The following is a 23,749-nucleotide window of genomic DNA, read 5'->3' as shown; positions in this document are numbered from 1 at the left end:
AGATCAAAGGGATTAGCTTGGAACATCTTTTGAAAACATTCACACCAATTTGCTTCCTTTAGATATGGATACTATTGCATATTTATTATTTTAAAGTCATATATTAAAGTGTGCTCATTAAGTAGTCATAAGCATGAATAATAATGAATAGGCCAAGATTAATATGCTTGTATATATATATATTAATAAGCTGTTAATATACTATTTTCTATTAACATACTAATAATAGGCCAAGAATAATATGCTTGTTCATGGCCTACCCTAATCCTAGCCTTTTAAGAAGATTACTATTGCTTATTATGTGGATGCAAAACAACTTTCTTCAACTAAACTCAGACAAAACTGAGATCATTGTTTTTGTCCCACAGACACAAAGACAAAGTGGCATCAGTCACCTTGAGTCTCTCTCTCTCTAAAACCAAAAAACTTCTAGGAGTAATCATGGACTCAGACCTGAACTTAAACAGCCACATCAAAGCAATAACATCAGCAGCTTTTTACCATCGGAAAAACATTAAGTTCAGAGGAATAGTGTCAAAACCAGACTTAGAGAGACTTATCCATGCATTTGTGTGGACGACTGTAGCGGCTGCTCACTGTCAGAGCTGCAGAACACCCAGAACCAGGAGCTGCAGAACACCCAGAACCAGGAAATACGACCATATTAGTACAGTGCTCCGGTCTCTGCACTGGCTTCCTGTCACTCAGAGAATTTAAAACAGCTCTGCTTGTGTACAAGTCTTTTCATGGTTTAGCGCCGAAGCACATCTCTGACATGTTTGAGCCGTATGAACCATCTCGGGCCCTGAGAACTTCAGGGAGGGGCCTCCTGGTGGTTCCCAGAGTCAATAATAAACACGGTGAGGCTGCGTTTCAGTTTCATGCAGCTAAAATCTGGAACCAAGATCCTTTCTTAAAGAGTGTGAGACAGGCCTCAACTCTGACAATGTTCAAATCCAGGCTGAAAACAGTTCTTTTTGCCTGTGCATCTGACAACTAAACGTATTTTATCTGCGCTCTTGCCTTGTACTGTAATTGATTAATTTGATGTTGATGTTTTATTGATTTGATCTGTTTTCTTGTAATTTTATGCGACTGTGAAGCACTTTGAATTGCCTTGTGCATGAATTGGGCTCTACAAATAAACTTGCCTTGCCTATTAATACCTTATTAATGAGCAAACCTTAATACAAAGCAATACCAAATTATTTTTAAAGTAATACTTTAGCCTACAGTCACGACTAAATGTTGCTTTCTGTATCATTTTGAATTCTTCCGAATAGAGTAAATATGTTCTTATTGTGATAGATGTTTGGATTGATAAGGGACTTTGGGAACGGCTGGTGTAAGGTTAAAGATGAAAGCTACCCTCGGCTGAATGTTTAACAGGTTTTTGGTTACAATAATATTCGTCCTCATTTTCAGTAGTCTCTATGAGCTCGATGCCTTTCACACGCCCGTTCCCCACGTCCTCTTCGTTGCTTGCCTCTTATTAAAATTCCGACTCTGCTCCAACCCGCAATTAGATCCAATATTGCCGTAAACGTTCGACGGATAGCTGTGGCCCGGTACGCTAAGGCCTTGGAATTCCTCCTTCATTGAAATGCACTCGATTTGAATGATCAGCTGAAGACAATCTAAAAGGCGGTGGCTGGGAATATGAGGCGCCAATAAAACATGGGAGCTGCCAATGTCATTAATCACAGAGCGCAGACTGGATCAGGCAGGAAGCCGACGATAGACGGGGATTTCCTAAAGGAAGGTGAGGGAGAGGCAGGGATTATATAGATGTAAGGAGGGCTGATCTCGCTTGGTTTTACCAGACCCTCGTACTTACTTCGTTTCATATAAGGGTCTGGAACTTCTCAATTGAGCTCCGTTATCAGGTGGGAGGGGTGAACTCCTTTGAAACGATTGGATCTGATTTTCTCTAGCATTTGGTCGTGACGTATGTAATGCGCCCGAGTGAGTGAAGCAGCTATTATAACTCTTGGACATTCCAAGGCTTCAGTTTTCATTTCTGGATATTGGGAAGCCGAGCCAGGACGGATTAAAGAGCTTCCTTTACTTTCGTATCCACCGCCATTGCCAAACTACAACCCGCAAATCAGCGCAAATGCTTGACCTCACCTACAAGCCCCGCCTCCCCCACTCGCTGAATGGTAGGTAGAAATTCAACCGATGTAATGCGGCCACTGAGATCAGACACACACGTACATGTAGGGGAATGATAAATGACCGGAGTTTGCGGATGGGCTAAGACCAGGCTAGGGCTGAACTAGCACGGCCAGAATCTGGGATCAGGGGCGATTTTTTTAACAAGCGTATTGACAAGCGTATGAACCAATCAGAGGAAAGATACATGTGGCACATGTGGCGTAGTTTGTAAACAAGGAAGTTAGTGGTTGAGGGATGATAGATGGCAACAATAAGAAAATCCAAATATAAAAATACACCATTACAGATCAAAACATAATTAAACTAGATTTTAAATGATGTGCCACATTACATTATTATTAAATTATTTTTTCGTTTTGCCACCACTCAAAGCTGTACACGGGCATGAAGCAATTCAGATGTGCTGGAGGGATTGGGAGAGCTAGAAACAAGTTTGGGCCAAGACTAAACATTTCAGGAAAAATGACAGTAGGTGCACCAGCTTTCAGTGCATTTAAGATGATATTTTACTAACGGGTAATATCGGATCGACATATAACGTTTCTAGATTTGACGGTCCTGAACAGAAACAAAAAGCAGGAGTGGAGTGTTGGCCGGGCAGTGTTGATCTAAACTGGGAATAAACAGGGTCTAAAGCATTTCTAAACTGGGATTAAAATCAGACTTGAATAGTAGACACTTTTGAAGTGACTCTTTAAAGTGATCATTACAATACTTTTCATTCAATTTGAACAAACTCAAGAAACAACATAACAGTACAGCAGGCAGCACCAGGGAAAGCCTTTGTGGCCTCTTTCCACTAATTGTGCCACAAAGTTTTATTTTTAGGCTAAAAATCTGTCACAGTTTAGCTAAATTGAATCAAAAGTTGAGCTTCTCAGATAATACACCCGTGAGTGACGTTTGAAGTGGGGCCTAAACTGGATCTTATTATTTATGTACAATATATATACAGTATAGCACTTTAGTAGTACTAGTGCCTCTGTCGCCAAGGTGACAGTACGAACCAAACCAGTCTGAACCGGATGGAAACAAGTCCTAATAAGAAATGCTGCTGTCGCCATTACCAAGGCGCACGTTGTTCTTATAGCTTAACAAAGTACAGCCCAGGTCAAAGCCACACACAAAATGTAAATATAAAATAGATGTAGTTCGTCTCGTGCACCTTGTTGTTAAGAATTATTTAGTTTTCTGCCATTTTCTGGGTACTCGAGTAACATTTTCTCCAAGTACTTTCACTCTTAGTAATTATATGTCATAGCAGACCAAACCCACCCATCGTCACATCACCACATTCATCCACAAACACTGACTCTTGCAAGCAAAGTTTGGCTTTACTGGCGCCTCCAGACACCAAACCTTCATGTCTGCTTCACAATATTTTCTAGTCCTTTTGAACCCCCAAAAAACAGGATTTCGAGTGTCAAGTGACGACAACGCGAGGAAAAAGCTTGGCTCAGTTTTGAAGGTCTTGAATGAGGCGTTACACTGGCCTATAGGCTATTAGATTTAGGTAAAGCGAGAAAATGCGCTTGGTTAAAGGTGGAGGGTGAACTTGTGACATTTTCTCTCACATTCATGTCAGTAATGTGCAGCTCCAGATTTGTTCTCACTACATTTGAACGTTCACCCGCAGCCTCTCGCCTCATACCGGGGCTGGAGCAGGCCGTGGCCCGTGTGATGCGGTCAGCAGCGCTCATCTCATCTGGGTGATAGTTTTCCACTGTGCCGAGGAGGAGCTATAATCCCGCTGACATAATGGCGTCCGTGCTGATCAATACGGCCAAATGGCGCGCGGTCGATCGCTACAGAGATGTTCAATACAATGCCCCCACTGTAACCCCCTGCAGCAAGCCGGGAGCGCCATGGAGCGCCCAATCTGCGGGACCGGGGACCCCTAGAGGACGGTTAACATTGCACAGGGTATATGAGTTGGTTAGATATTTTTATTTTTAATGGATATGGAGAGGAGCAAAGTGGTTCCACAGCCCTTAAATACATAAATAACAGAGAATGCTAATGCTAATGTTAGCTTCATGCTACATGCTAACGCTTAATACAAGTGCCGGTTTCCACTTCTGCTGGTCGATCTTGCTTCGATTCTTCATACCAGAATGAGACGAGACTTTTGAAATATGCTTGTCGTCTGCCAGAAAACGTCTAAAAATAGGCTAGTGAAAAACTATCTCTCTTCCTATTTACTACGAAAAATATAAAGGCTAAAGGGGACAAAGTAGTTGGCCTGGTATAGGCCCCTCAAACGGGAGAGTACATCCTGGGATCAGCCTGGAAAGTGTTTGAAAACACAGCCTTCATTATGGAGCCAGTGCGAGATGGGTGTATGCTAATGCCGTCGCAGCGGTCCACAGTAATTGGGCCCCAGTTTGCACGGCTTTGCTAATAAGCTTCCTGTGCAAATACAGCATACACGTCCAAGCAAGTGAGCATTTCTGTGGCACTCAGATAAACAGCCTTGCATTGTGTACATTCAATTTGACGTCATGATGAGACTTACTTACGTTTCAGAGCAAGGCCTTGGTCCAGGATTGGCCTCAGCGTTTGAGCATGAAGTAGTATTTCACTAAATTCTCAGTCAATCATTTCAGTCAATCATCTACAGCTTAAGTTTTAATATGACACTATTTTTCACTATTCACCTGCAACGTCTGGCATTCAACTCTGCTCTCCCTGTGGACTGCTACAAGGCCACGCTTGTAGAGAAAGGTCACGCTATTGAAGATGCAACCTACAAGTGTTGCCTGTTTACATGAGCGGAGTCTGATCTGCTGAGTGTGATTCACCCATGGCCTTCGCACAGGAAACAGTCACTTTAGGATGGTTTGTGTAGGCAATGGATGTTCATCTGGTCAGGATATCGAATTTGCCAGGTGCGCCCTCTAAAGGGAGTAGCGGGAATGACGCATGATGAAAAGCAAGCTTTCACATTCAGCCAAAGGCATGTTAGCAAATCAATTACGTACATTGTGATGAACACACTTCGAGCACAATGTCTTGGTATCAACCAATTCCAAGATCCTTTCTTAAAGAGTGGGGGTGTTATGCTGTTTTTCATGTTTGTGAAAAACATGCCTCCAGTGTTGCTCAGATTGATTCATGTATATTTGAGTAATCTTTGAATCTCCTGCCAGCAGCCATTTTCCTGCTGTTTTGCTGGATGGGACAAGGCTCCGCCCATGTTCTCTTCCTCAGTTCAGCCCACAGCACCCACCCCAGCAGACTTAGCTTTTAATTCATCTATTTTAGATACTTTTGTAAGAAACCCCCGGCTTATGTTGTCTGTACTCATTTATACACATAGAAATAAGAAGACGTGTAAAAGCGTCCTGAAGGGGGAGTGCTCATGGGCGTGTCAGACAGGCACAGGATTTCTTAAAGAGACAGAGGCGAAATCGCAGCGTCAGGAACAGTGTTGCTATGACGGAAAATTATTTTAAGTTGTTGATATTTGCTGCATTTTCCAAGCAATGTTGGGTAGCATAGTTATTTGAGAATGCTATAGAATGGTACTGAAAAAAACACAATACCCCACCTTTAAAAGTGTCTTTCTCTGAGTGAAAAAATTGATGTTCCTCTTTTCTCCACATCAACACAGTCTTGCAAACGAGATGTTACCATTATATCAAATAATAAACTAATGTAAAAACATGAAGCCAGGATCACTGGACTTTTCTACACTGAATATCCTTCAGTACATGACAAACATTAATATCAACAACTCACATAAGTGATCTGATCATATTATGTTAGATCAGTTATTTCATAAAATAAAATACAAATACTTGGCTCCAGCTGTGGCTGATTTTATTTCTTTATGTGATCCAGTCATAGTTTCTGTCCTGACTTTAAATGCAGTCAGCTTTTATAGGTGTTAGATCTGCCGATACCCTATATTGTAAAATGCCCAAATATCGGCCAGCTGATATATCGGTCGACCTCTAAAACAAGAACAGGAGGAACCAGTAACAAGATAAACCCTTCCTAGGCAGTGTAGAGCCATAGGTTCTTGAAAGCCTCTTGAGGTTAGAGGCGAAACGTCCTTTGCCCGAAAGCAACCCAGTACAGATGACTTCCAGAGAAGCTTTTTTAGAACACCAGTAAAACAGTTGGCTGTGAGGCTTGCCCTCTTTACAACCACTATCCAAATCGTAATTCAGGCCCTGCTTATTTGATAATACATTGGAAGTGTGGAAGATGAATTTGCGTTTAGTCACATTATTTGGCCGTGATATAGAGCCACGATTTCCGCAGCCCAGTCCGACGCTTCATAACCCGCGAGCAGATCAATTCAGTGTGGCGTCCCTCTGTCTTTCAAGGACGTTCAAGTGTAAGGGCTGCGTTCTAGTCACACTAAAATTCGGTCTGAAATCAGGCGAGGGAGTGGGCGAGATTGTCTGTCACGGTCACAGCCGGCGGGCGACTTCTGCCTCCCAATCCACGGCATCTTCAGTCATTCACGTAAACAAAGCAGCGTGTACAGTTATTACACAAGTGAGGTTTTTGACCAAGTTCTTATTTTTTCAAACTCCAAACGTTGTAAAACTGAAAGGCTGTTGGACTGAAATGTCTCATGTGATGCTGATGTTTGTAATTAGAGGAGGTGTGGTCAAAGCAGGTCCAAGCTCTGAACCAGGTCCAGTTAGTTGGGAAGGAAAAGACGTCTGAGAAGTTCTGAAAAATCACCAATTTGGGCATTCTGCTCTCCCAAAATTTCATCCGATGGGCGGGGGAGCGACTGAAAATTGCAATGCATTATGGGTAACAGCAGGGTCTTCGCAACTTCCGGTTCTGCCGGAGCGTTTTCGTTCGCTCTGCTTGCTTCATCTTCTGCTAAGACAATAGCTGATATTTTATGATGCAGACTTCGACTGTTCCGACTCCCTACAGTTGGGTCTCGTACCTCCCCGCCTCCCGCCTGCCTTCAGCGGACACTCAGCCACACACTGCCCCGCTGTACTTCTGCCCGGCTCGGAGCCTCGAAGGACGGGCGGGATAGCTAACCGTTGCCTGGAATAACCATTGTCCACTGGCACAAATAATGGTCCTTTATTCGGACGTATGGGCTGGATATGTGCTTAAATACTAGGGAGATCCTTGCGTATGGGTCTATAGTTGAAGATCCATAGGACATGGCAGTAACAAAGACGGACTAGTTAGCCCCAAAACAACAGTTAGTTTTCAGTCAAGAGCTCCTTCCTATGCTTCAGAACACATTCGAAATCACTCGCCCCTGACGTCTAAATCAATCAGTGGTTTTGTAAAGCCCAATATTACAACAGGAGTCGCCTCACAGGGCTGCACAAACCATTAAGGCAATAAAACAGAACAGAAAAGTCTCCATCGCGTTCAGTCTGAATGCAGTATAATAACAACAGAAAGTGCGCTAGGACACGAACAATGTCATTTTTTGATCACAGCGCCGCTCAGTGGATGAAATTTTGGGAGAGCAGAATGCCCGAATTGTCAGAGGGAGGAAAACTCTCTTGAAATGTCCAAAGAAATTTGAACGGGACACAGAACCATTAAACGTTTGGTCGCCAAAAGCCAACAGGGTCGTTGACAAGAAAAGACTAAAAGCCGCACGGTCAAAGATTTGAGTCAAATCAAGCATAAAGCCATCAGGAAGTATTATCTACCAGAGCTGTCGTTTTCAGCTGCTGTAACTGACCTGAAGTGTCCAGAAGTGCAAAGTGTTCAGTTCTCCGTTACAATTTTTTCTTTTTTTAATTGCTGCATCCCTCTGACCAAGTTTCGATCATTTGTGACTTTTCAGAGTTTTTCAGATGACTTGCTTTGAACACTTCCCTGCGACGTTTCTAAATGTGTCTGTCCATCTCCTCCACTTCAGCTATACTGTGTTCCGAGACTATTGTGCGGGGAAACGGAGTGAGGGAAAGCTGTGTCATATTCATCAGATTTTCTTTGTTTTTTTTACAATTGTTTTTGACATGTTTTGCAGTTAGCATTGCTGCACAACCACAGCTCCACTTGCTCACACAAGCTCAGATTTGGACGAACAAATCTGGAACACAACAATTGAAACTTCCCCGACTCCCTTCTTAACTACCTCAGAGTACAAGTTTCACCGACTTAATCGCAGTGAATGTGGAAGTACCAGACCTTTTTTGTGATAGGTCTGAGTCAATTATAAAATCAGAAGGTTATTTAACATTTTAGATCACAGCGTGACATTCCACTAGCTTTAACCAGGCCTTGGTCACTAATGTCATAAAATAACATTTACTGACCACTGACTGTTGAAGGAGTGTCAGGGGTGGGGCAATATACAATAACATGGCTATCGCATCTGTGTGGTAAATACTTTCTCCCAGTACTCTCAGAGGAGCTGCCATAGTTTTTTTCTGCTGCTTGAGGTGTTAGCGCTTAGCTTGTAGCTGCTATAATGCTACATGCTAAGCATTTAGCTTCCACACAGTAGCTGCACCTATGGGTCTTATACAGAAAACTACAGTGAAATTAACCTCTTTAACCCTCACCTTAACCGAGCGCATTTTCTCCAGTTCAGCTTCACCCAAATCTACAAGCTTCTCGGCTGGAGCTCACAGCCTATAGGCCAGAGTAACGCTTCATTTGAAAGCTAAGGCCTACAACACTGATCTGCGTTCTTTGCTCATGCATTGTCATCACTTTTTCGTCCTATTTTTGGTGTCACCTTTTTTGTTCCTTTTCCTCACTTTTTTGTCTGTTGTTTTGTTGCTTTTTATCACCTTTTTGTTGCTCTCTTGATGCTTCTTATGCTGCATATTCATTCTCACATCTCGTGTTCGCCGCTATTTTGACCCTTTTTCCCCCCAAGAAGCTTCTACATTTGGGTACAGTGGAACTGGAGCAAATGTGCTGTGTTAAGGCGGGGGTTAAAAGGTTAAAGGTCGTGCCTCTGTCGTCATTTTGTTCCAGACTGGCCGTTTTTACAGTGATACAGGAGACTATTACATTACTATCTCCAGTCCTGTTCCCACTCACACAAAATCAAGTCCTATTCGTCGATGTGTTGTTTTCCGTTGCACACCAAATGAGTTCTGAAATGTGATCATTTGAAATCCAACTCTCACACTCATTACTTCTGATTTAAGCAGACAAATTGGGGAAAATTAGGACAGGAAAGATAGATTTACATAAAAAAAAAAAAACTATTATGTGGCAGGAGTTAATTCAAAGAACAAGAAGGTCCCGCTTTCAATTCCCAGGTTTGGTGAGGTCCTTTACTGTGGAGTCAGTTCTCTCTGGTTTTATGTTATAGTACTGCAGTGTACAGTGTAATGTCCTTCCCAAGTTATACAATAATTAAATAAAGTCAAATAAAGATCGATACACACCGATTTACCAATATGAACCACTGCTACAATGACTTTGTATGTACAAAGCTACAGCACAGATCGTTGCACTTGAGGTCACTTTTCTGACATGGACGTTTTTTCTTCTCACTTCCTTTCGAAAGACATGACAGTTAAGTTTGTAGAAAGGGGGAAACAACTTTTTCTCAGGGATTGCAGGCACATTGTTACTTTTTATCACTTTTTCATTGTATTTTTTTGGTTGTGTTTTTCATCCTCATTTACATCTCATTTTTGCTGCTTTTTTTCAGGAAACTTTAAGATTTGGATAATGCCTGGGGAAGGTTTGCTTGTGTGGGTGGGGGTTAAGAGGTTAAATAGATATTTGGACATCGTTTGAGGTCCTTTTTTTAACATTCCATATTTTACATCCACAAAACGCTGAAACTGTTTCTGAGTAATTCTTAAAATGATTTCAGCCCCTGGTGTTGTGTTTTCCTCTTAAACAGAGTCAGACGAACCAAGAATTATCCATCGAGGAGCGTAAACAAATAAATTACAGATAACTATTTGAAACTATTGCTGTCGATTACTGACATAAAATGATAGAAACATGACAAAACTCAAATAACTGAACAAAGAAATCTGTAAAAAAAAATCAAATTTCACCTGGTTTTGGGGGATTCAAAAGTCAATAAAACAAACTAGGGATTGGATATCAACAAATCCCTCTGAAAAACCCTTAAAAATATTGTTAAGTCCAAGAATAAAAAGTTGCAAGAGTGTAAAGAAAACCTTATTATAAGATGCAAAGATTTTATTTTGAAATAGTTCATTCTCTCATCCTTTTTGTGGAGCACAGGGTGGAGAGTAATGGAGTGGAAGCACAGGGAGGGGAGGGAGTTCAGCTTCCTGATAGCCTGGTGTTGACTGGATGTCAATACTTGTGAATGGGTGAGCGCGGGAAAGATGGGATGTCTGAGTGATGACCTGGAAAACTACGACTCGACACTTTTACTGAAGTCCATTTAGTGCAGTACTTTTACTTTTACTTGTCGGTACGTCTTCCTCCTGGACGTAGCTGCACAGAACCCTGGAACGTTTTAACATACTGAGCTATAAGGCGTAATAATACCTTAGGAGCACTTCAACATCACTGCGTGGACGTCGAAGTGCTCCTGAGGTATTATTACGCCTTACAATATAATTCCCCTTTTTATCCGCTGAGAAAATCCACATGTGGAATTTTGTTTGAATATACTTCGATCGTGTAACTCCTCACATAATTGTATTGAAATAGAGGAAACATGGAAGAGCCCTTCTTTTTTTTTTATTGTTATCTTTTTATTTCACATAAGTTGCCAACAAACAACACAATCAATGTGTTTTTTCCCCTCTTGTCCCACCCACTTCCCTTTAACAAAAGAAACAAAGATGAATAAACAAAAATAATAACAACAATAAAATAAAATTAATAAATAATTAATAATAATTAATAAATAAATAAATGCATTGTTTCACTTAGCATTATAAATAACAGTAATAATCACAGGGATGCCATGGTCGTTTTTTTTTGTTTTTTTGTTTTTTCCCCCTTTCCTTACATCATTATTATTATTATCATTATTATTATTTAGTTTGTTGTTTTTCTCTTCAATTTCATTTCATTGTTTTTTTTTTCACTTTCTTTCTTTTTCCTTATTTATTTCTTTTCAATTAAAGGGGCTAGATGCAAGACGGCCATTATATACTCACTACTGCCACCTCAGGTCTTACGTGTAACTGCAGCTTCTATATTAAGCTCGTGCATGACGGCACTTCAGACCTGAATTAAGGAGTGAGGAGGAGCAGGATTTTAGAGGCAGTTGTGGTGAACAGGTCTGAGCTCATTCTACACATTAGGACATGGCTGGAACATGTAGGGGGAGGAAAATACTTACTTTTCACATTTTTCAACTAAATTTCCCTGGGGGCCAAAACATACATGGGGAGTGTATCGCCGGGGTGCATTAACAAAAGCTCCTAAATGAAAATGTGTTTTGATTGGGAAAATACTTTTGAGGAAACCTTTTTCAATAAACTGACTGTAGCCAATGTGTTGTTTGTATCCTGATCTCTCATTATGTCAGTGCCCCCTGCTGGACACGTGTGGAATACTTCCCTTTTATTTTTATTTAAGCAGCCCCCTAGTGGCTGGAGTGAGCATTCTTCTTAAAAATAAATCATAACTTAAATCATAACTGCAAAAGGAATGGGCTCGAGACTTACTTTTTTTTTTTTTTACATACTAAGGAATTTATGCCCCACAAGTCGAGGGCCGGATTGAATCATCTCAGGCTGTAATTTGCCCAGGTCTGGCCTCTAGGCTGGTGTCACGCCTCATTTGAAAGCTAAGACCTATAAAACTGATTGTAACTTTTTTTGCCACTTTTTTGTCGCATTTTTAAAAGTGTCTTTTTGTTGTGTTTTAGATCACTTTATCCATCGCTTTGTTTTGTCACCTTTTTGTCGCTCTTTCGTGGCTTTCTTGTTGATTTTTTGGTTGCTCATTCATCACTCTTTAGTCGTGTTTTTGGTCACATTTGGTTAGTGTTTTTGTTGCATTCTTGTCTTTTTTTAATCACTTTTTACGTCACATTTTCCATCACTCTTTAGTCATGTGTTTTTGGTCGTTTTTGTTCATGTCGTTATTGTTGCTTTTCCCGCACATTTTTAGATTCAGGTCAAGCCAAGCAGGAGAAAACGTGCTCGGTCCAGATGGGGGGGTTCGGAGGTTAAAGGAATAGGCCACCGTTTTTACATACTAAGATATGTTCTTAGCTCACTTTAGTCGAGTTAATATATCCCCGTCTGGTCTTTGTCCGTGCGCTCTGCCAGGCAAACGGAGCACATACGCAGCCTCTCCCACATGTCACATAGCTCCGAAAAAGCTCACGATAGAAGCTACCAAGCTCTTCCACGTGTTCCCTATTTAAATAAAGTTACGTGAAGTGTTTTCATGCGAAGTATATTTACACAGAAATGTAGCATGTCGATTTTATAAGCAAATAAAAAGGGGGACTATATTGTGAGGCGTAATGATACGAGGAGCACAGCGTCCGCGCAGTAACTCCTAAAGACTTCCCCCGCTCACTTCCGTCAATAACCTTTAGGAGTTACTGCGCGGACGTTTTACTCCTCGTATCATTACGCCTCACAATATAGTCCCCCTTTTTATTTGCTTATAAAATCGACATGCTACATTTCTGTGTAAATATACTTCGCATGAAAACACTTCACGTAACTTTATTTAAATAGGGAACACGTGGAAGAGCTTGGTAGCTTCTATCGTGAGCTTTTTTGGAGCTATGTGACATGTGGGAGAGGCTGCGTATGTGCTCCGTTTGCCTGGCAGAGCGCACGGACAAAGACCAGACGGGGATATATTAACACGTCTAAAGTGAGCTAAGAACATATCTTAGTATGTAAAAACGGTGGCCTATTCCTTTAAGGTGGGGTAAAAAAAAAAAAGAACATTAACGTCACTTAACATCCAGCTCTGATCCTCTGAGCCGGAGAGTACAATCTCTAGCAGCGTTTCATTGTTCGCTCTCAGCGTCTTTACGGCACGGGGCTTCCCACCCGTCGTCGTGGTTACTGCGGTTCGATAAGGGTTGTAGGAGCTTCCTTTTAGCGTTAACTACTTTCCATAAGAGGCTGAAAGGATGGCACGCGAAGGGGGAGGCGGTGGCTTCATCGGCACTAAATCACCACCGATTTATGGCGCCAAAATAAAAATGCAAATGCCCCGTCTGCGAAGGGGGGAGTCTGCGGCTCGCGTTCGGAAATTCTATGGAGGAAATGAGTCTTTTTGAAATCCCCTTTGCAGTGTGATGTTTATGGCACAGATCTATAGCCATTAGCATATTAGCAGCATGTTTATCGGGACAAAAAGAAGACACAGAGGCTTGGAATGTCTAGGAATGCACTGAAATATGGGCATTAAATCTAAATGGAAATTGTCTGGTCTAAAAGACATTCGACTCCGCGTTTCGTTGGCGTTTTCTCCACATTGTTGTCAATTGTGCAAAAGTATTTCGCTCAAACGCTGCCCCATTTGTCAAACGTACTCAGGAAATAAACTTTTTCTTCAGTCCTCTGCATAATTAAAGAATTGTTGCATTCTTGGAGCGATAAAAACTAGCATGAATAAGGTTCTGAAGCAAGACTGAACCAGGACTGGACAGGATTAAGCCTGAACTGGGACTAAACCAGAGTGGAAACAGTTTGAGAAACAAACAAGGATCTTAGAGTTAGGTCTGAGGTCGGACCAGACCAGGACTAGACCAGGTTTGAATCAATTTAAGTATATTTGACTTAATTTGACAGTAAAAAAGTAGGAAAACATTTTTAAACTCAGTATAGTCCCTTTAAGATACCATTTTTTTGCAGTGGAAGGGTGAGATTAGATCGAAATCAAGAGGAAACAAACCATAAACCTCCACCAATCCAACCTCAACGAGAAGCCTGCAGCAGAAAGAATGTAGACCATTCCTAGACCACGTCAGCATAACCACCACTTACCGATCAATGCCGGATGTGTTCCCGCCACTAATTCAGTTTAAGTAATTGTTACATTTCTGCCAAAAAAAGCTGTAAAGACACCGTGATGCTCAACAAAAAGCGCTCATGATGACCCTATAAACAAGGAGACACATTTTCCCCACCGAGTAGACCCCGTGTGACAACAAACCCCTGACCCAAAGACAGTCGGAAAAAATCGGTCCAACCCTCCCTCCCAAAAAAATAAAAAGACAAATCCTCTCCCAGTTTTGTTTCCTTGTTCGGAGTGAACGCACAGATCACAGGAGGAGAACTGGGATGTTTTAAAAGCCACAGCGTGTCAACGTGACAACCAACCCATGTGACAGACAGCCCCGCGCTCTCCCCTGCGAAACTATGAAGGTTCTGAAGCAAATACAAAAAGAAGAAAAAAACACACACACACAGACACACACACACACAGGATCGGACCATGGCGAAACGGGACTAAAACCAGGACTAAAAAACCCGGCGAAATTCGCTCTCCCTGCCGTGGGCTAACACCCCTCACCGTGCGCGCTATCCCCCCCCCCCCCCCTCTCTCCCTCTATCTCTCTCGCTGACTTTTCAAATCCACAGCTGCTTTAAATTAACCTGACGACGGGGCAAGCGAAGGCAGAAGAGAGAGAGAGAGAGAGAGAGAGAGAGAGAGAGAGAGAGAGAGAGAGAGAGAGAGAGAGAGAGAGAGAGAGAGAGAGAGAGAGAGAGAAAAGAGAGAATCCTCGCTGTTTTATTGAAGCGCGCCAGACGCCGATAATTACTCCCGTACCTCTCCGCGCTGCTTAGTTTCTCCTCCTTTTTCTCCGCACACACACACGCACACACACGCACAAACACACGCACACACACACACCACCACCCCAGAAGCATCCCACAACCCCGGCAAAAAAAGTACCATTCCTACGCTGGCAAGTCAAGGCGATTCCGCTCCTATTTCCTCCACTCCGCGAGCTTTGCGCATTGGTTCCATCCGCACCGAACTCATATACGGCGCCCCCCCCCCCCAAAAAAAATAATAAAATAAAATAAAATAAAAAATAAAACAGTTACAGTGTACAAATTCCAGCCCGAAGTGGAAAAGCGTCTTACCTCGGGGTTGAATGCTGTATCAGGCGCTGTCCGAGGTCCTGGATCGCATCGCGTTGTAAATCCGTCAGGGGGGAAATATGAGGTAAATGACCAGTGCCAGTCCAAGAATCAAATGAGGCTAAAACTAGGGAGCCGAGGGGGATCCCATGCCGGAACGCCTCTGTCTGTTCGGGGCGACAGGGGAAAAAGCGTGCGTTGGGGGGGGTGATTTAAAAAAAAAAAGAGAAAATAAATAAAAGATTCGCCAGGGAGGTTGGAGAAAGTCGGGTTTCGCTGCTGCGCTGGCTGGCCGCGCTGGCAACTGTTACTGACGAGGCTGCTTCGCTGGTTGCACCTCTCTCTTTCTCTACTCTCTCTCTCTCTCTCTCTCTCTCTCTCTCTCTCTCTCTCTCTCTCTCTCTCTCTCTCTCGCTCCTCGCTCTCCCTCCTCTCTCTCTCTGCCCTCTCTCTCTTTCTCTCTCTCTTCTCTCTCGTTCCATCAATCAATATTCAATTCAAATATGTTGCCTCCTCCTCCTCGGATCTTTAAAGCCATGTGCAAATTGAGAATATGCAGGACGTGAGGAGATGTGATACAGTGATGAGATTTTTTTAAAATTATTGTTAATTGCGTTGAGCATAATTGAGGCTCAGACTCTGGCAGAAGATTGAATTAAGGGGACTAGATGCAAGTTGGCCAGTTTATACTGCTACCTCCGGTCATACGTGTAACTGCACCTTCTATATTAAGCTTGTGCATGATGGCACTTCGGAAGTAACACCTTTTAAAGTGACAGTGCAGGATTCTAGAGGCAGTTGTGGTGAACAGGTCTGGGCTCATTCTACACATTAGGACATTGCTGGAACATGTAGGGGAGGAAAATACATAATTTTAACTTACTTAGCTTAGACGAGTTGATATGTACCTGTCTGGTCTTTTTGGGTGCCCTAAGTCACGCAAAAAACGACCAAAGATGTTGTTAGCATTTAGCCTCTCACACTGTATTCCTATAGCTCCAAACGGGGGTGAAGTTCGAAGTGACCAAGCTCTTCCACGGGCACGCAGAAATACCATACAGGTACGTATCAACTCGTGTAAGCTCAGATAAGAACATATCTCAGTATGGAAAAACGGTAGCCTGTTCCTTTAAGGATATGAAATACACACCGATGATGAATGATTGACAGATCCTTTCCCCCCCGGAGTCTGAACACTGGTGGTGGTAGAGGATGAGACCTGGGGCAGAGCCGAGGCGGAGGAGGGTCACAGCACAGCTGGGAAACGGACGAGCGACGGACGAGGAAGCTTAAGAAGGGGATCCTGGCCAATGAATGGCTGAAACAGGAATGAGCAGCTGCAGTGATTGGCTGTCGCGGAGGTGTGGCTTGAGTTGGGGCTGTGATTGGACGATTGTGAAGAGCTGCCGGTGATGAGGCAATGAATGAATGCTGCAGGTAGGTCTTCCAGGTTGAATTCAAAGGCTGGAAATGATAAAATGAGTAATATTGGACTCATTCTTAGGGTGAGAAAGTGCAGGTGGGAGCATTTTTAAATCCGAAACTTTACCTGTACATTTTAGGGGGGATTTTAATGTAGAAATATGGTGATTTTTGTGTTAAAAAAATGACTTAAAAAATGACTTACGATCTTAAATATGGATAGAGCCGCTCTCAAAGTCTGGGAATTTAGGATATCTTTGAAGAAATACAACAAAATAAAACTAATGTTGCATACTTTGGGGGATTCGCTCAATAAATAAGGCGAGGAATTACTCATGAGCAAAGCTGGAAAGATGCAGTGTCTGTACGTGCTTCTGCTATGCTATAACGCTCCCAGAAAATTACAGTTTGAGAAAATGGCCGTGGAAATGACACTTTTCTGTAGCACCATTTAATGAATACTGTAATTACCAAGAACCTAAAAGGGCTGGGATGTGATTAAGAAAAGAAAGAGAACAAGAAAAACAAGACATCCCCGCGTGGGTATAGCTCTTAAAACGGGAACAGGATACTCAAACATGAATGAATGAAACCAAATGTAATCTTCGGTGTGTTTGCTTTTTGTGCGGCTCGCTCAAACTTTGATGCAAATTTTTTGGTTTTGTGTCTTTCAAGACGAGTGTGGGAGTGACCGACTTTGGGGCAGCTGAAAGAGAAACTACTGCCTGATTGTTGCCAATTTTTATATTACTTTCTAACTCACTGTGCAATGTAATGGGTTTAACTCGTGTTGGATGCTTTTGACTGCTTCCAGACATGCATCGCTTGTATTCTAGAAGTGATGCCCAACCAAGCTGTTTCTTCCTTAACAACATAGTTTTAAAGGATCTGTATCATGCTATTTTAGCCATTCCAAAGTAAAGTATAGGCATTTATATGATATATTGTACCTCTACCACGATGGAGTACTAATTTTTGTGATGACTATAAGTATTTTCTGAAGGTATTTTTCAAACCTGGAAGACAAGAGGCTTCGATTCAGTTAACTCTGCGCCCTCTCCCTGAGTTGATACAGCCGATGCAACTTTTGCAGTAGTAGAAACATAATATCACAGCAAAAAGTGAAGTTACTTCACAATGCAGGTTTAAGGAGATGTCATTTGCAACACAGCTTCATAAATGGCTAACACAAAAGCTAACATACGTTTTTACTCACCGCTCTGTCCAGGCTGCTCCATCATCGCTGGTTATAAGAGTTTAATCCACTTTGATTCTGGCGAAGGTTCACCAAACATCCATCAGTGAAGAGACGGTCACAGACATACACTATTCTGGCTGATAGTCGCTGAACCCCAGAAAGAAATTCCAACTTCTCGCGAGTGGCCTCTTCTTTAGGAAGGTTGAATAAAGTCCTGTCATCTCATACCCAAACGCGCCTTTTCGCCGTGACATTATCGTTAAGTAAGAAAAAAGAACAGGCTTGTCCAGAGTAGGTTAGAAAGAGCTCCTCCTTCACAGCTTGCAGTGCAAACATGACATCTCTTCCGACGCTCAGGAGGTGCATTTGTTTTCCCTGCAGGGGCAGCGCGGACACCTCGGGCACTTCCTCTTTTTTTTTGTTCATTTCTTACGACAGAAATAATTAAATAACTGTTTTACAAATAAAAATCAGGCTGTAAGGCATTACATTACAGATGTTGGGCTCTTCCAGGAAAGGGCGGAGCAGGATTCAGGAGAACTGCATGAATGATGCCAAGAACCACTCTGGGGTGTTTTTGATAAGGAACATAACAACAAAGCTCCAAAAAGTCGATTTTGCATAATATAGGACTTTTAATGTCAGAGTTTAAGAAAAAAAAAGACCAAACTCTCCCTTTGCGATGTGACGATAACTCCCCTCTAGAACCATCTCTGCTAGTATTACAACTTCTGTATCCTCAAAAGCGTGGTTAACGGCTCTTAGACGGAGATCCACTGTCATTTTCCCTGCGACACTGGGTCATTCTTTTGAAGAGCGGTTGCATGGTTTCACCCGTGTACTGCTCACTGCAATCTTCCTCGCACTGGATGGAGAACAGAAATAGCCGGGTGTCTTTAGGATTTTTCTTTCCTGAAAACCCTGTGCAGTTTCTCTCCTACTCCTGCTACTTAAGGGCTAACCACTCTGTTTCCTGCCTGTCTTGACTCTTGCTTGTTTGGGCCCTCTGCACTTTATCAATGGACCAAACTGTCAAGGCGTCTCTAACGGGCTGTTCTTCTTTAGCCTTTCCCCCTGAACTTGCTGAGCTCTGTGTTGTTGTAATCACTCCCCACTTGTGCTTCTAAATATATATTGTCGCTGAAAATACAGACAGTTTTTTCTGCATAAAGTGCCTCATTTTTTACATGACAACACGTGCAATAAATGTTCTGCTCATATTTGTGTGAGTAATGTCCATCAAAACTTCAAATTGATATCTCCACATTTATTTATTTTTATCCCTATTCAACTGCAGCGTCTTGCCATGAGCTGTTGGTAACACCTGCGGAGAAGTTATTGATTTTTGCGAGACTTTGCCAAACCTTCGCTGGACAAAAACAACCTGAATTTCCAAAAGAAGGAACCCCCTGAAAGACCTTGAATGCCCCATGCGAAACGATACAATAACTTTGTCCCATTAGCTCCTATATAGTCCTTCCCTTTGCTTAAAATATTCACCCCCATTTTAAGGCAATCACTCCCGGGCTTTCACAAATATGGACTCTCCGACGCCAACTCCATCATCGAGGCCCGGCGAACGCGACAGTGGCGAGAGATAAAAGAGACACTCAGCGTTGATTTAATTTGACAATCTCTGCCAAAAAATATGCCCATCCTTCTTTTTCATTATCCTTCAGAAGTCTTACTTTCACCCTCTCTCTCACTCGCACGTACACAAACATCGGACCCGGGAATTGATGGTCCGTTTGCTCGGATCGCAATGTGTTCGGACCACCTCTTGGCCCCGACACTTCCCGGTTCTGTTCAACGGGTTTTCTCACAATAAACCAATGCACAGGGGTGGGGGTGGATGGGCAGGGCGGTTGTTTTCATTCGTAATTAATTTTGAAAAGGGTACGAGCCTTGGGAGCGCAAGCTGTATGCGAGGAATAAAAAGAAGCGGCATCGTGGTAGGCGTTCAATACATGGCTTAATTAATAACTGCGGATTTCTGGTAGTTAGAAGAGCACCCTTGGGTCTTGGTTTTTATGTAGGCTTTGACAATTGGCTCTGTATTAAAGGCTATGTGGGTCGTATGGGGTTAGGTCTGTGTTTGGATGGGGTTTTCAGACAAATCCGCAATTATACTTGGATTTAGTGAAAGGGCAAAGGGGAATTTGGCTATTTGGTTTACGTCCCCCCCCCCCCTCTTCTTGGACAGTAACAGCTGATTATGTGTCTACTAATGGGTAGAGATTTGATTATCTAATTGTTAAGACAAATCCTCTATTGAAGCGAGCAATGGGCTATATGCACAGTGCCCCACGTGATTTCCGGCTGGGCAATGAGATCGGCACCGTCCTTCCTCTCCCCGATCTTTTACGTTCACGATTAGCAGGGTCCCACACAAATGAAGAGATCGCTCAAGATGAGGTTTAGTGACCGTTGGATAAGAAAAAAACTGAACTGAATTTGAGTTAGCATTTAGCTCAGAGGCCACTTTTCGACGCTAAATTTGTAACGGTCTGAACATTCATTAATGATTTCTAACTATTGTCTGACCTCACTGAAAAGTGGTTCAGTGGGTTGACAACAGCTGAAAACATCTGGATCGTTCAAAATTTGCGATGTTTGGTAGCTAATGCCAACGACGATAGGAAGAACACATTGAGCAGGCTCTGAAATGTTGCCCGGACTAACCGACTTGCTTTTATCTGTATGTGTCCTGTTTATTTCTATGCGAAAACCTGCTAGAACTTCAACTTAAAACGTATACTTCGCATTATTATGCAAATTGTATTTCAGTGTCAAAAAGGTAGAAAAAAAAAGTTTGTTTCAATTACACTCATGGATGGTGCTGTGTGAGTCACTGACTGATCTCAAATGCCTGTGATGATTAGTTGTCAGGTAAGTCCAGTTAAGGGTAAACTAAAGAAATACACGAAGACTCATTTTCAAACAGTCTTGTTCACAGATGAGGCCGTGTAACCCTGGATGGTCAGATGGATGGAGTAGTGGATAGTTGGTGAATGACCACCATGTCCCAACAAGGCTGTGACGTCAGTAAGGAGAGGGCGGAGTCATGTTTTGGGCCAGAAGATGTGAAAATGACCTCTGAAAAATATGTGGAGTTTCTGACTGACCACTTTCTTCTACGGCGCAAAAAGAAGAGCCGGGCTTTACTGAACAAAATCATCTTCATCACGACAACGCACCATGTCCTTCTGTAAAGAAAACCTCTGCATCACTGGCTGCTATGGGCATAAAAGGAGAGAAACTCATGATGTGGACCCCATCCTCCCCTGACCTCAACCTATTAAGCACCTTTGGAGCCTTAAGCAAAATATATATGCGGGTAGGAGGCAGTTTTCATCCAAATGGCAGCTCTGGGAGGCTATTCTAACATCCTGCAAAGAAATCCAAGCAGAAACTCTCCAAAAACTCACAAGTTTAATGGATTTAAGAATTTTGAAGGTCTTATCAAAGAAGGGCTCCTATGTTAAAATATAACTTGACCTGTTTTTGATTGAGATTGCGTATGAACTCCTAATGCTGCAAATTCAACAAATGACCATTTTCACAAAATTACAACTTTTAAAATGTATTAAAACGATGAGTTGCATAATAATTTGAATCAGTAGATTTTTCGTTTTTTTTTTTCTGTATTTATTTTTGAAAAAAATACTGTTATCACTGGCAGGTTTTTTCAACTACATTTAAATGATCCTCTAACAGGTGAAAATGATGGCGACTGTCATTTGAGTTGATAATTTAGAAAAATGTAATTTGCATAATAACTTGGAACACAGTGTATGAGGCTGCCATGATGGAAAGCAAAGGCGCCATGATAACCACGACCATACAGTGCTGGGTCACCAAGAGGTCAAGTACGCACAAACATGTCACCTTTTTTCGCCGCATAAAAAGTTCCCTATAGGTCCCTGCTCCACTGGTTGGCAAAGGCTTCTTTTTTCCAGCCACACAAAGTCCAGCGTGAGAATGTTCCTCATTAAGCGTCCGCTGGGGCTAGAGGAAGGCAGTGGAGTGTAGCACGGGTTCACAGTTCACAGATCATATAGAGTGTGTAGCTTCTATTACACCCTATAGGCCGGCTGTCTCCCCAGCGCGCCGCTCTCCGCTCACATACAGTGGCCTATTTTAACCAGGGATTTAGCTTTAGCTTCTCTCCACTGGCCCCATCTCATTAGCTTTCCAACCCACATCCGCACTGTACCGCACTTCAGCCTGGATACGGAATACAGAAGAGCTTACGCTTTCAGCAAACGTTTTTTTACGAAGGGTCTTAAGCTGATGTATTTACAGTTAGAAGAACGTTTTACATGAAGTTGGCTTGGGCCAGTTTGTGTTCTTAACATGTACACCTTCACCTGGAAACAAATACTGTTAATGTCCTAATCTTCATGATAAGTTGTTGCATAGATTCGTGTAGATTCATATGGGGAATTAAGATTTCAAGGGGCAGTTTCTGAACATGCATTTTTATCACAGACGATCAATTGTGTTTCGGTTTTCTGGATGGAATGTATGTGCCCTCATGGTGATGGTTCAATAAACAGTGAAAACCTACCAGAGACAAATTAAAGCTGCTAGTGAACCCTGCTCTGCTCCCCCCTCCCCTCACCAGGAAAAAAGGGAAAAATCATTAATCATTTATGAGCAAATTAATCAAGATATGTCGCAAATATTTTAGTAAACATTTTGAGACTTATATATTTATTTGCTGAACTGCAACTTTCACGTAACTGTGTTGTTTTTGCATTTGTTCCATTTAGAGCTAAATTTATGTTTGTCAGTTCACAATCTTTTGTAAACTTCTGTCATGATGCTAACTGTGTGAGGGCAGGTGAGGTGTGTTGGGGGAGCGCTGAGGCGGTGACGTGAGCTGGGGTTTGTTGCTGGTGAGGCACATGTTGTATAGACTTCAATATAAAATCAATAAAACTGCAGGAAAATGCAACAGGCAGTGTCTTGTAATTGCAGTGTCTTTGAAATGACTATAGAAAATACACACACAAAAAAAACTGTTGTGTAACTGTTCAGCTGTCTCATGGTTCGGTGCATCACGGTGCAAGTACAGTAATATAAAAGATAAATATTCATCATTATGCAGTATTTATAATACATCAGACTTGCATAGCGCTTTTTTGGACACTCAAAGACGCTTTACATAGGGGATAAAACAAAACAAAAAGGGGGTTTAGGAAAAAGCTAGTTTGAACAGGTGGGTTTTGAGTACTGATTTGAAGGTTGGTAGTGAATCAGAGTTTCTAACGGGCTGTGGGAGTGAGTTAGTGCGGGTGATGGGAGTGAGGTGGTTGGAGTCGGCTGAACGGAGGCGGCGGGTGGGTTGGTGTTGCTGCAGGAGCTCGGTGAGGTAGGGCGGGGCCATGTTATGGAGGGATTTGTAGGTGAGGAGGAGGAGCTTGTACTGAATACGATATTGAACGGGGAGTCAGTGGAGCTGTTGTTTACAGTCTCTATTGCTCTAATGCTTACTATTAAGTTTTAAGTTTCAGTTTAACTTTCCACACAGCAGCTGAAAAATCCTACGCAGACACAGGGAGAACATGCAAACTCCACACAGAGCAGCCCCGTTGAGGTTGGAATTGAACCCGGGCCCTTCTTGCTGTGAAGCGAGAGCGCTAATCGCTGCGCTGCGCTGTGTAGCGCAGACACAGCGCCCCCCTTGTATCTTCAGGGTCAGTGTAGTAAGGCAGGCATTGCCTTGGATCTTTCAAAATGCAGTTTAAAGTCAAATAAACAGGTTAATCTTGTGCCAGAATCTTTATCCAGATGATAGAAAACCAACGCACACAACTAAAACTCATTTACAAGTGCATTTTACTTTGGGGAGGTGAAGCACAGATTGGGAGTAAAAGAGCTGACGTCTGTTTGTCTGTTTGACACCGGAGACTCGCCTGTGGAGGGAGGTGGAGGTGTGACAAAAAGGGTAGAGAAGGAGGATGTG

The sequence above is a fragment of the Gobius niger genome (genome assembly GCF_951799975.1).
Source record: "Gobius niger genome assembly, chromosome: 15".
Taxonomy (NCBI): domain Eukaryota; kingdom Metazoa; phylum Chordata; class Actinopteri; order Gobiiformes; family Gobiidae; genus Gobius; species Gobius niger.
This window is presented reverse-complemented; position numbering follows the sequence as displayed.